Source organism: Diabrotica undecimpunctata, unplaced genomic scaffold, assembly GCF_040954645.1.
Source record: "Diabrotica undecimpunctata isolate CICGRU unplaced genomic scaffold, icDiaUnde3 ctg00000606.1, whole genome shotgun sequence".
Lineage (NCBI taxonomy): Eukaryota > Metazoa > Arthropoda > Insecta > Coleoptera > Chrysomelidae > Diabrotica > Diabrotica undecimpunctata.
Genome location: NW_027311918.1, coordinates 82,312 through 92,979, shown reverse-complemented (window position 1 = coordinate 92,979; position 10,668 = coordinate 82,312). Strand labels below are relative to the sequence as shown.

The 10,668-nt window shown below is 35.2% G+C and overlaps 1 long non-coding RNA gene across 1 annotated transcript; it reads left to right on the top strand.

Moving 5' to 3' along the window:
• The first annotated feature begins 259 nt into the window (after nucleotides 1-259).
• Nucleotides 260-10,437, top strand: LOC140431274 (uncharacterized). The gene is made up of 4 exons (XR_011949649.1): nucleotides 260-458; nucleotides 662-757; nucleotides 1,042-1,139; nucleotides 10,250-10,437. It is a non-coding gene; the product is annotated as an uncharacterized lncRNA (long non-coding RNA).
• The last annotated feature ends 231 nt before the right edge of the window (nucleotides 10,438-10,668 follow it).

Here is a 10,668-nt window from a genome sequence, read left to right as displayed (position 1 = left end):
AACAGTTTTTAGTTGTAACGAATTATGTTTTGAATCGAGTATCTAATTCGGTTATTTACAAATTAGTAAAGATTAGGTTAAATATCAGTGCTGCAGAAGACCACAAAAGTTCTGTGGTATTGTAAGCGTAATATAAACAAATAGTTTATATCCCTATATCGAAATGCAATACTTTTATTTATGAAAAGCAGAAAAAATACGTGAAAATTGATAAAGTTGTAAGCAGGTTGCGATATCGCCAAAACCGCAAACTGTTATCTAGGTGTAGAACAACAGCGAAGACTTCATCGTTTCATTTTAAATAATATTTTTCAAAGAAATGTGCGTGTTATGGATTATAGTGTAAAAAATCAGAAAAATGTGGCAAAATGTAAAAATTTTGTGAAAAAATATGTAAATATACATTTATATGCCTGTAAGGACCTACCAAGAACAAGGATTAACAGAAGAAAACAGAGGTAAGTAATAAGAACTATTATTATTATTCAATGACTGGTGTCTAAAACGATTCAAAAACGTAAGGAAGGTAAAAGCGCTAGCATGTATTTTGTAAAAAATGTAGATTTAATACACATGTACAAAATGGCGGTTGTACCGGCAAAATATTTCAAAACGTGGTAAAATAATTAAGAGATTAAAACAGTTTTACTTTTGCTTACAGAGTATACCAAAGGGATAAAAAGCCCATAAAGTTCTAAATTGTCAAAAACTAAGGCGTAAAGACCGACAGGAATAGACGAAGTATACAGATACTAAGGTAAGATATTGTTATTCTGCATTAAGCATGCCTATTTTTTAACAAATACCATAAATGTGCCTGGTTTTTAACAAGCACGTAAATAAAATGTCTACGAAGGTTTTTTTTTTTGCAAAATGTCCAATATGCAGATGTCCCAAATGTCTAATGAGCATGCGCAACAAAGTCACGCTATTTGTTTAATAAAAAACGTTTTTAAATGTAAAAGAAAGAATACACGAGTACCTAGAAAAAATATTACACAGTACAAGCATTGTACAAATTCTGTAAACTTATAATTTTAGATGAGAAGCCGAACATGAAGCATCAGTGCCCTCCGTAATTAATATTTGGAAATCAACAACAACAACAATTGACAACGTTAGACGCTGAATAACTAAGGGTAAGCAAATGATTGTAAATTTTTGCTTTAAAGAAAAGAATATAAAAATATGTAAAATTTGATTGTTGTAAGTATCAGAAGTCATAAGTTTGTGCAATATGCGGACAAAATAATAAATTTATCAATTTATTATTATTAGATAACAATTTCCTGTTGTTTGTTTGAGAATTGTCGATCTTCTAATAGTATGAATTTATTTTACATAATAATTAAAAGAAATACCAAATGTTTAGTAATTGTTTTTACATTAAGAATAAAGAGATTATAAATAATAGATAAATAACAAAAATTATTATACAGGGCGGATAAAATGAAGATTTTACATATAGGTTTAACCAAAATGTTCTTGTACAGGGTGTTTATAAAACTTAAGTAAATATAATAGCCCTAAGTAATGTTACATCTCTTTCCAAGGCCTACCCAGGAGGCAATACGTCAACATTATATGACATATTCGTGGATATATCAAAGAATATTGAAGTATTGGAGATGCTTACGGCCTCGTTAAGATTCCCCGCCATATGTCTCAATATACAGAGCATAGAAAGACATAAGACAGGCCTACGGTATTTGGGCCCATCCATGCTTTGCTTATGTAGAAATCACATATAAGTAGTGTAAGGCCCAGTAAATATCTTTTAGTGATCTGTGCAGAGTATCTTTTGGGTATCAGGCCGCTAACGAACACATAGCTCCGGAGTTAACCAGACCGGTTCATTAAGTAGACAGTGACTCATAGCAGATATCTTTTGGTGATTTATCTGAGCATCTTTTAAGATTTTTTATTATACAGAGGTGTGGTCAGGGCTTAGTTCAAGGTAAGGCTCAGTAAATATCTTTTAGTGATCTGTGCAGAGTATCTTTTGGGTATCAGGCAGCTAACAAACACATAGCTCCGGAGTTAACCAGACAGGTTCATTAAGTAGCCAGTGACTCATAACAGATATCTTTTGGTGATTTATCTGAGCATCTTTTAAGATTTTTATTATACAGAGGTGTGGTCAGACCTTAGTTCAACGGCTACTACTTTGGGGTAGTCTACCACTGACTAAATAGTACTGACTCTTGGGAAGGTTATCAGGGATTAAAGCTAAAAGGTTTTTACACTTAAATATGTAGATATTCTTCATAAACAAAGCGTGGATAATGTCAAAATATAACCTATGCAAAAAAGTACAGTAGCTCTTAAATATTTTTTAAAAATGGTAGATAGCATTTTTTAACATTGAAAATAAGATAACATTCTGAAATTTTGAATATTGTTGATGTTTTTTAAATTGAATGATAATTTTCAAAACAAATCATTTTACATAAAAAAGTAATTAGCGAGGCATTTTTAAGATTTGAATGTCGAATTTAGTGTCTTTAAGTTGTATGTAAGCATTGGAACTGGCTACATTTTCAATTTGTTCTAACATTTTTGCCATATTGACATCTGCACTAGTTGTTGTCGAAATAGGATGATTGAAATTGTCATTTAACGCCACAATACGGATTCTGTCACCCTTTTTGTAGCCAATTTGCTTTTTTATATCGTTAAGAGCAGAGTCTAATTTCTTTTTCAAAGAGTCTTGATTAAGACCACCACCTACATAGTTTTCACAGCACAGTTGGAAAGTGCACTGATGAGCATTGAATTTTTTAATTTCTCGTTGATTTATAATATTTACAGACCACATTTTGATACGTGTGTACTCTATGAGTGTTCAACTGTGAATGAAGAGATTTTGACATGTGACACACTATTAACAGCAATCTAAGAGGCCTTGTAGCCTAGAGGCAGGGTATCCATACACTCATCATTATGTACAATTTTTCGTTTTTTGTAGTCCATCTTGAATGTCTTCGATACCCTTTTTTTCGTCACTATGTCTTTAGTGTGGACATCGCGGCATATTTGGTCATATGTGAGCTTGATTTGTTTGGTGGGGTCGTGTATGATAGCAGTCATAGCGGAGGCTTTGAGTACTAGGCTGTTCTCGTAGTTTAAAGTAAAGCCTTTGATTTTAGTCACCTCTTTGCCCTCGACTGTTTTGTAGTAATAACTTTTTGGTCCAGTAGCCTGCCATTCTACAATATAATCATCTGACCCAAGCTCATCGCTCCAATCGCCCAACATTTCACCTGTTTCGACAGTGTTTAGGCCATCATCAATATAAACAACGGAGTCTGTGTCGAAATAAGCTACAGCCTCTCCTAACCTATCAATCATATCGTACAGTCTCAGACGAGCGTTACTTGTCGTAAATAAAGCCACAAAAATATTTGTAGATGCGGGGTCTTCTACAAATACGTCCTTGTAATCATATGAGACTTGGGCTATATGATCGTTAACAAATATCACATTAGTTATGTTAATCTTATCATCCATCAAGAGCTCATACCATCTTTTGAGGTCCACAACATACTCTGTCTGTTTCATATTCATTCTTTGCCCAAACTTGCCCCATAGACTATTCAAGCATAGTTTAGCGACTGCTCGTTTACCAAGATTTGGAGATATCTTCTCCAAGTCTAAGTCTATGCCCATTTGTTCTTTTACAACCCGAGCGTATTCTTCGTTTGAGGCATATGTATGTGGACTAGTTTCTAATTTTATTTTCATAAAATCTTTGACATAGCCCTTAAATAAATCCGTCGAAGTTTGTTCAAAATTCCACACCTCGTACACTTTCAACATTTTATACCCCTTTTCTAGGGCTTTATTGATCTCTAGAGTCGTCCACATACCTTTTAATGCGCGTTCTGAGTCATCATGATCACAATGTTCGCAATCTTCCAAGGCGCATTGATTACACAACGGAAACATTAATTTGTCAGTTTTGACAGGTAGGACTGGGTGATATAAGTTGGTAGGTGGTAGTATTTGACAATGTACTAGGCCAAACCACGAGGGGTTGTATGATTCAGGTGCATGTATTTTAACAGGGTGGCCAATGGGGTAGCGGTCATAATACTGTACAGTAGGGTAAAGCGATACAATATCTATATATCTAAGCTTTTTATCAGTCACATTTAGTTTTATGGCGTTTGTTCGTCCTCCAAAGAATGCTTCACGAGGCTTTAAGGGTTCAACAATTTGAGGGCTCGGTGCATTTTTACATTCTTTTGATTTTAACCATTCACATTCCCACATTTCTACTAATTTGTAACCAGCTTCTTTTATTTGTGCGGCTCTCCTCAGTGTTCGTTCGTACAAGTTGCTCATTGACTCATTGTTGACATAATTAATTGTGTTGGGTGCAAAACACTCGGGGTGGCCATGCCAGAAACAACCGTGGTACTGGTACACAGTATTTGTACAGGCATCATAGCCATCCACTTTTGCACCACAGATCGTAATTTCGCCTCCATTAAGAGCATGTTGTACGTCTGGAAACTGACTGAGCCACTTTATGGATGCTTCACTGTACGTATCCTTAAGATCCTGTTTTACAACCCCAATAGTATTTGGTTGCAGATATTTGGCCCTATATATAGCCATACAAACACTAGCAATGGTCAGATATTGGAACGGGTCTATGTTAGCGATCCCCAAAAATTTTTTACGAAATTCCAAACAACCTCTTCGTAGAATATCTACATCTGAATCGCAGTAGGTATGTAGCTCCCTCTGAAAATCAAACTCATCGTTTTTATGGTCCTCATACCATTCGAGGAAAGCTGTACGTTACTTCTCTTTCATGGTATTGGGACCATAATATTTAGGGCTTGGTAAAGCCCCAACATATTGTTGGTTCTCAGGCACATTAAAAAAATGTGGAAAATACCCCTTCTTCAACTCTGCCAATCCAAACGTTTTGGGGAATTCTGCCAGAGGACCGCTCACGAAATTCGAACTATCAATTATTTTTAATTTAATAGCAGGTACTTCTAGCAGCATCAGTTTTGACCCATTGTAGATGGTGTACGGTTTTATCGTGTTTTCTACACAGTATTTCAAAATAAAATACGAGTCGTAACTTTTCCCGTTATGGGCAATTGCTGTATAACCCCTGTGTTTCTCAGAAATTAACCATTTACAGAACTCATCATTGTCTTTGAAAACAAATTTATTACCATTAAAATCGTGGGCTATTACCAAGTTCGGTATGTGTATACCTGTGTCTTGCATTGCTTCATAATCGAAAAATAAATATTTTTCTGTATATGTGCAACGGTTTATGGGTGTGTTAGAGAGGCCGTTGCATTGACATGGATATTTACATGTAACAGTTGTTTTATAATGCTTCCGACAACCCATATTTTCTTCATTACTACGATTATTACATACACACGGTACTTCGCAAATTCCTCCTTTGGCGGGTTTTTTCATCATATAGCAATGATGCGTAGCTATCTCTACGAATGTGTTACAATTCCTGCACATCGAGTAGCCGCACACATGCTCATTGGCTCTTTTACATACTTTATTGCACTTTTCACATTTAAATACTTCTTTGCACATTGCTTCGTGATTATGCATGCATTCAATATTAAAGCAGAAGCGGTTACATAATTCGCAAAGGATCTTTGTGTGCGTCGACAAGTCGTGTTCTGGATGCTTGCAGATTGTACACAGAGGTGCTTTCTTGCACTTGTGCTTATTTGAGCCCTGATAAGGTGTATCGCACTTTGTACAGTAAAAATGTGTGCCATACAACCCTTTCAAACTGTTGATTACATCGAAGTGGTTACCGTTTTTATATAGATAAATTTTGTTTGTTTTTTCGGGACCCTCGTATATGATTGTGTTGAAATTTTCAGCGCAGATGATCTTAATTTGCACATTCAACAGTTCTTCGGCCTTCTTAAAATCATCCAAAGTAAAGCCGTCGACATAGCAACCACCCAATAGACCACAAAGTTTTTCCGCCAAAACAGTCTGTAATGTTCGGCCATCACGTATGCTCTGAGTATCCCTTTTGATCAATTTGTGACCCAAAATCTCGTTTGTGATGTATGTAAGAGCCGTTACGATTGCTCTAGCCCCACAAAGATTATCAGTATTAACAATCCGTGTAATGCTCTTTTTGGTTCGACGATCCTCTGACAAATTTATCATTCTACGACGACCGCTACCCCTAGGCATCTTGAAAATTTGAATATCGAATTTCGTGTCACCCAAAAGAACAGTATCGTTAGATGTTAATATGTTTTCAACTTGTTGTAATAAATTATCCATATTGTCTTCTGTGGTCACTTTTGTCGATATAGGGTGATTGAACTTGTCATTACGTGCAATTACGCGGATTTTATCCCCTTTTTTGTAGCCACCCTGTTTCTTTGCATCATTCAGCGCATCCTCCAACAGAGTTTTCAAGTTCTCTTCGCCGCGGCTAGGAGAACCGCCTGTATGCTGCTCGCAAGAGAGCTGAAAACTATGTAGGTACGCACAAAATGTAGTTATGAATCTACGCGCTAAAACCTTCAATGACCAATTTTGAACCATTTCGAAAATTATCAAAATTAGAAATTTAAAAATCAAAAAACTTTACAATTTTTCAAAAAAACTAAAAATTTAAAATGTAATATCTATTTTTCAAAAAACATGCACACTTACTGTAAAGGCTGATAAGAGCAAGAGCTGATAAGAGAGAGAGCACGTCTTAACGCCAGGGGTGACTGATAAGAAATGAGAGTAAATTATCTTTTGCGGGCCTTTTATACGTTTTCACCCTAGGTCACGTGACACTCTATGATAAGGAAAAGGGGTAGTACTGTTTGAGAAAAAACAGGGGTGTTTATTTTCAATTTTACATAAAAACAGCTGTATAAAGTATTTAAAACATATCAGTTAGTCTTTTTACGAAATCCCGGTTGTAAATTATCTATATTTTCGAGTTGCGGCTAGCTATTATCATATTGTGATAAAGCAATTAAAACCGAGTTTATTCAAAATAATAAAAGTATGTACATTTATAATTAATTATTAGAACAAAACAAAATCTATTTTGCCAAAAACGACGATCATTTTTTCAGAAAATAATATTAAAATTTAGGGCGTTGTACCGCTTCGGGAGAACTCGTAGCACTTCGGCTAGAAAATCTTTGCAAAATTAACAAGATCTTACCTGTCGACGAGAATTACGTCATCGCTACTTTTAGGCAAAGATAGTGCCGTGTGCAAAACATACTTGTGTTTTATCAAGGTATTATGTCAAACGGTTAAGATAGGTGATGTCATTGATATTTTTAGATAATGACGCGGGCGCGGCGTTTTGGTTATGTAGAAAATAAAAAGGCATGCTAAATTCCATATTATTTTATTTGTTAAATTAATACATATTACATGTTATTCTTGAAGGAAGGCGTCGGTTAGTGAGATGATGACTTCTGAAGTATTCCGTTTTCTTAGTAGCCGCTAGATGGAGACAATTAATGAATAAGCTCTAGATAACGCAATTCACTTATTATTTCTTCTGCTTCTTTTCCATTTAGAGCATCGCTTTTCGAAAGAATTTTGAGGCCTTCTACAAGTATATTTGGATCGTTATTTTCGTTATAGAGGGTCCATATTTTTTCCACTTCGTCAAGTAACTGTTTGTCGACTGCACTCAGATCCTCAATACGAATTTTATTTTCCTGCTGTATGTCTGGTGTATCTTGAACATTGTTGTGTCTTTTAGACTTTTGATGTACTGACATTGACGCATCGTGGTCATGTATTTCGACCTTTCTTGTAATACCATTTACGGTCTGTGGTCTTCTTCTACACAGGTGTTCCGATGCAGCGTGGTCACGTGATTCGTCATTTCTTACGTTAGAATGTAAAGTCTGTGGTTTTTTTCTTTTAGCTGGATACATGGGCTTAATAATTTTTTCGTATTTAACGGTGTGAGATTGGTGACGTAGCCTGCCTCGTCCGTCCTTGTGGGCACCTGATATATCTAGCATAGATTTGTAGATTTTTTGATCGGCTAGTGTGTATTGTAGAGGGTTTTTGGAAAAAAGCAATTCGTATAAACCAGGTGTAGCTTTAAAAATGTGTGAATCCATTTGAATGTTATCTTTATCAAAATCAATGGGATGAGTTCCAAACTTCCAGTCACCGGTAGACCAATTAAATCTCGGACCGTATACTTGGTCGATGTTCCCCACATCTTGGATATATTTTTTAAGATAAGGGTAGGCATCATTACCCTTCACGGCTTGAGTACGTCGAACTTCCTCGGAAGTGAGGTGTTTTGTTTGAATATTTTGTGCTTCGTCTTCTTCGAGATCTGGTGTTTTATTAGTGTTGGTTTCATTTGTGTAGTTGAGTATTTCATTAAGAGGTGTAGTTACTGGTTTTAACGTCGATTCTAGTAGCTCTTTTTGATCAATTTGCATCCTTTTGAGATCATTATACTTTGCCCTCACAATTGCGGCGAGTCTTTTTACTTGAACTGCTCTGTTTGACGACATCTTAACAAATGATGTCATAGTTTTCATCTCCTGTATTTATACCCTCTGCTACCCTCTGTTACCCTCTGCTACCCTCTGCTTGCATGTCGCTGACGGCGTCTGAACTGTTAGCGTGCCACTGATGGCGCCTGCTATGTTCTGCAAACCTCTGTTACACTCTGTGTGTCTCTGTGTAAGTCTGCATCCGTCTGTTAGTATATAGACATTGGCCTATTAACACTTTATTTGATTCTCTTTTATGATTTTTCTTTTAAACAATACCATTCTTATCTGATATCCTTTACAAAATGACTGCGGTTTCTTGTTTGTTTCAAAACAAAGATATAAATTTCGAATTTCGACCTGAAAATGTAACAGTCTTTGATATTCTTTTATCTTTATTGGTTGCTTGAACATGGCTGAGTGCGAGTTTCTTGTTCAAATTAACATTTTATCTGAAAATTTTCAATTCGTTACCATAAATCTGATTCAATTCACACAAGATCTTGACTTTGTGTTGATTACGTTCGCAATAAATAATTTCGTCTACAGTGGTGAGATATGGCTAGGTAATAATTATGGTGAGGGCGACTTGCTTCAATTGCAGTTTTCTATAGATGGACAGATATTTTACATCGAGAACTTGTATGTGAACGAGGGTGAAACGATGGAAGTATTCGTAGAAGATGGCTATTTTACCTTTGGCACTGTGAACATTGTTTTCACACCTACTACCAGTAATGCTATAATGATTCTCTAATGATTTAATGGTTCTATTATATGTAGTTTTTACTGTAAAAGTGTAAAATAATAAACACATGAAATTTTTAAAATTTTTATTTAAACGTCTTTTTTTTTTGGGGGGTGGTGGCGTTGTTGTTTGATCCTCCTCATCCTCCTCTTCGTTACTGTCTAAACCATCAAGCCTGAAACAAAAGCCGCATTATATTATACATATTGCAACACGTTTAATACTTACTCATACAAAGACTCCTCGCCTAAAATATCCAGGATGGTTCTGTAAATCAATAAAACAATAATTCTATAAGTAATCAAATGTGGTATATACATACTCTTCAGCAGCTGCCTCCCCCTGCTCCTCGCCCTCCTTTAAAGTACCGTCTATTAATTTATCTATTCTGTAAACATAAATGTCTGTTAGTATAAATATCAGTATTCATTAAAATTTACTTACTCTTCGTTTTCTTGAGGTCTTCCGCCACAATGAGGCTGTACCAGAACCCCATTTTTTGTGTAATAACTATAAAATAATAAATAATAAACAATAATAACTAATAAAATAGAATTTATATAGTAACTTACTCTAGTGTCTCTTGACAAAAACAAAATAAACATTTGCATTTATAGCAGAACATTTTGTATGGTTGTGAAACAGCTTGGTAGGCCTTATATACATTGGAGTAAACCACTAATATTTTTGTTATTGTGTATTTTACGAAAAACAATCTTGGTTTTGTATCGTCCTAACCATGCATTTGTTTGCTGCATTTTCCTATTATATGAAGATAAATCAATACTTTGATAAATAAGTGGTTAAGGTGTTACAAAAATCTTTTAAACAATTTTTCAAAGTGCGGGAACGTTTTCGTTATCGTTATTGTCCTTGCATTTGTTTGTTGCACTTTTCCGTATTATCTGCGGTGTGTTTCAATACTTTGATAAATAATTGGTTAAGTCATTATAAAACTGTTTCAGTTATCACTATTGTTTTTCCGCTTTGGTAGGTTTAATCAATGCAGAAGCTTGCATAACCCGATCAACAACAGATTCTGTGGTTAGATATACGTTTTTAGAAAAACAAGTCTTAAGACCAAGCCTTGATACTACCCCACCATATACATACTATAAAAAGCCTGCTCGAGAGCATTGAGTACTATTTAGTGTCTACAACCTGAAGCACCAACACGATACCTCCAGGTATGTATATTCTAAGCAAAATAATATTTCTTTTTTTTTTATTTTGTACATGACATTTTATACGCGACTATGTCTACTTATAAATATTACTTAACCTCTTTACTGTTTACTAATAATTTAAAGGAGTCGGTTGTTTTATTTGTATACCTTTCATAGCTATTGCTAGACCCTTGCTGTACATTTTCACAAGCAAGTGGCTGGTCAGTAAAATACTCTAGATAGGAAA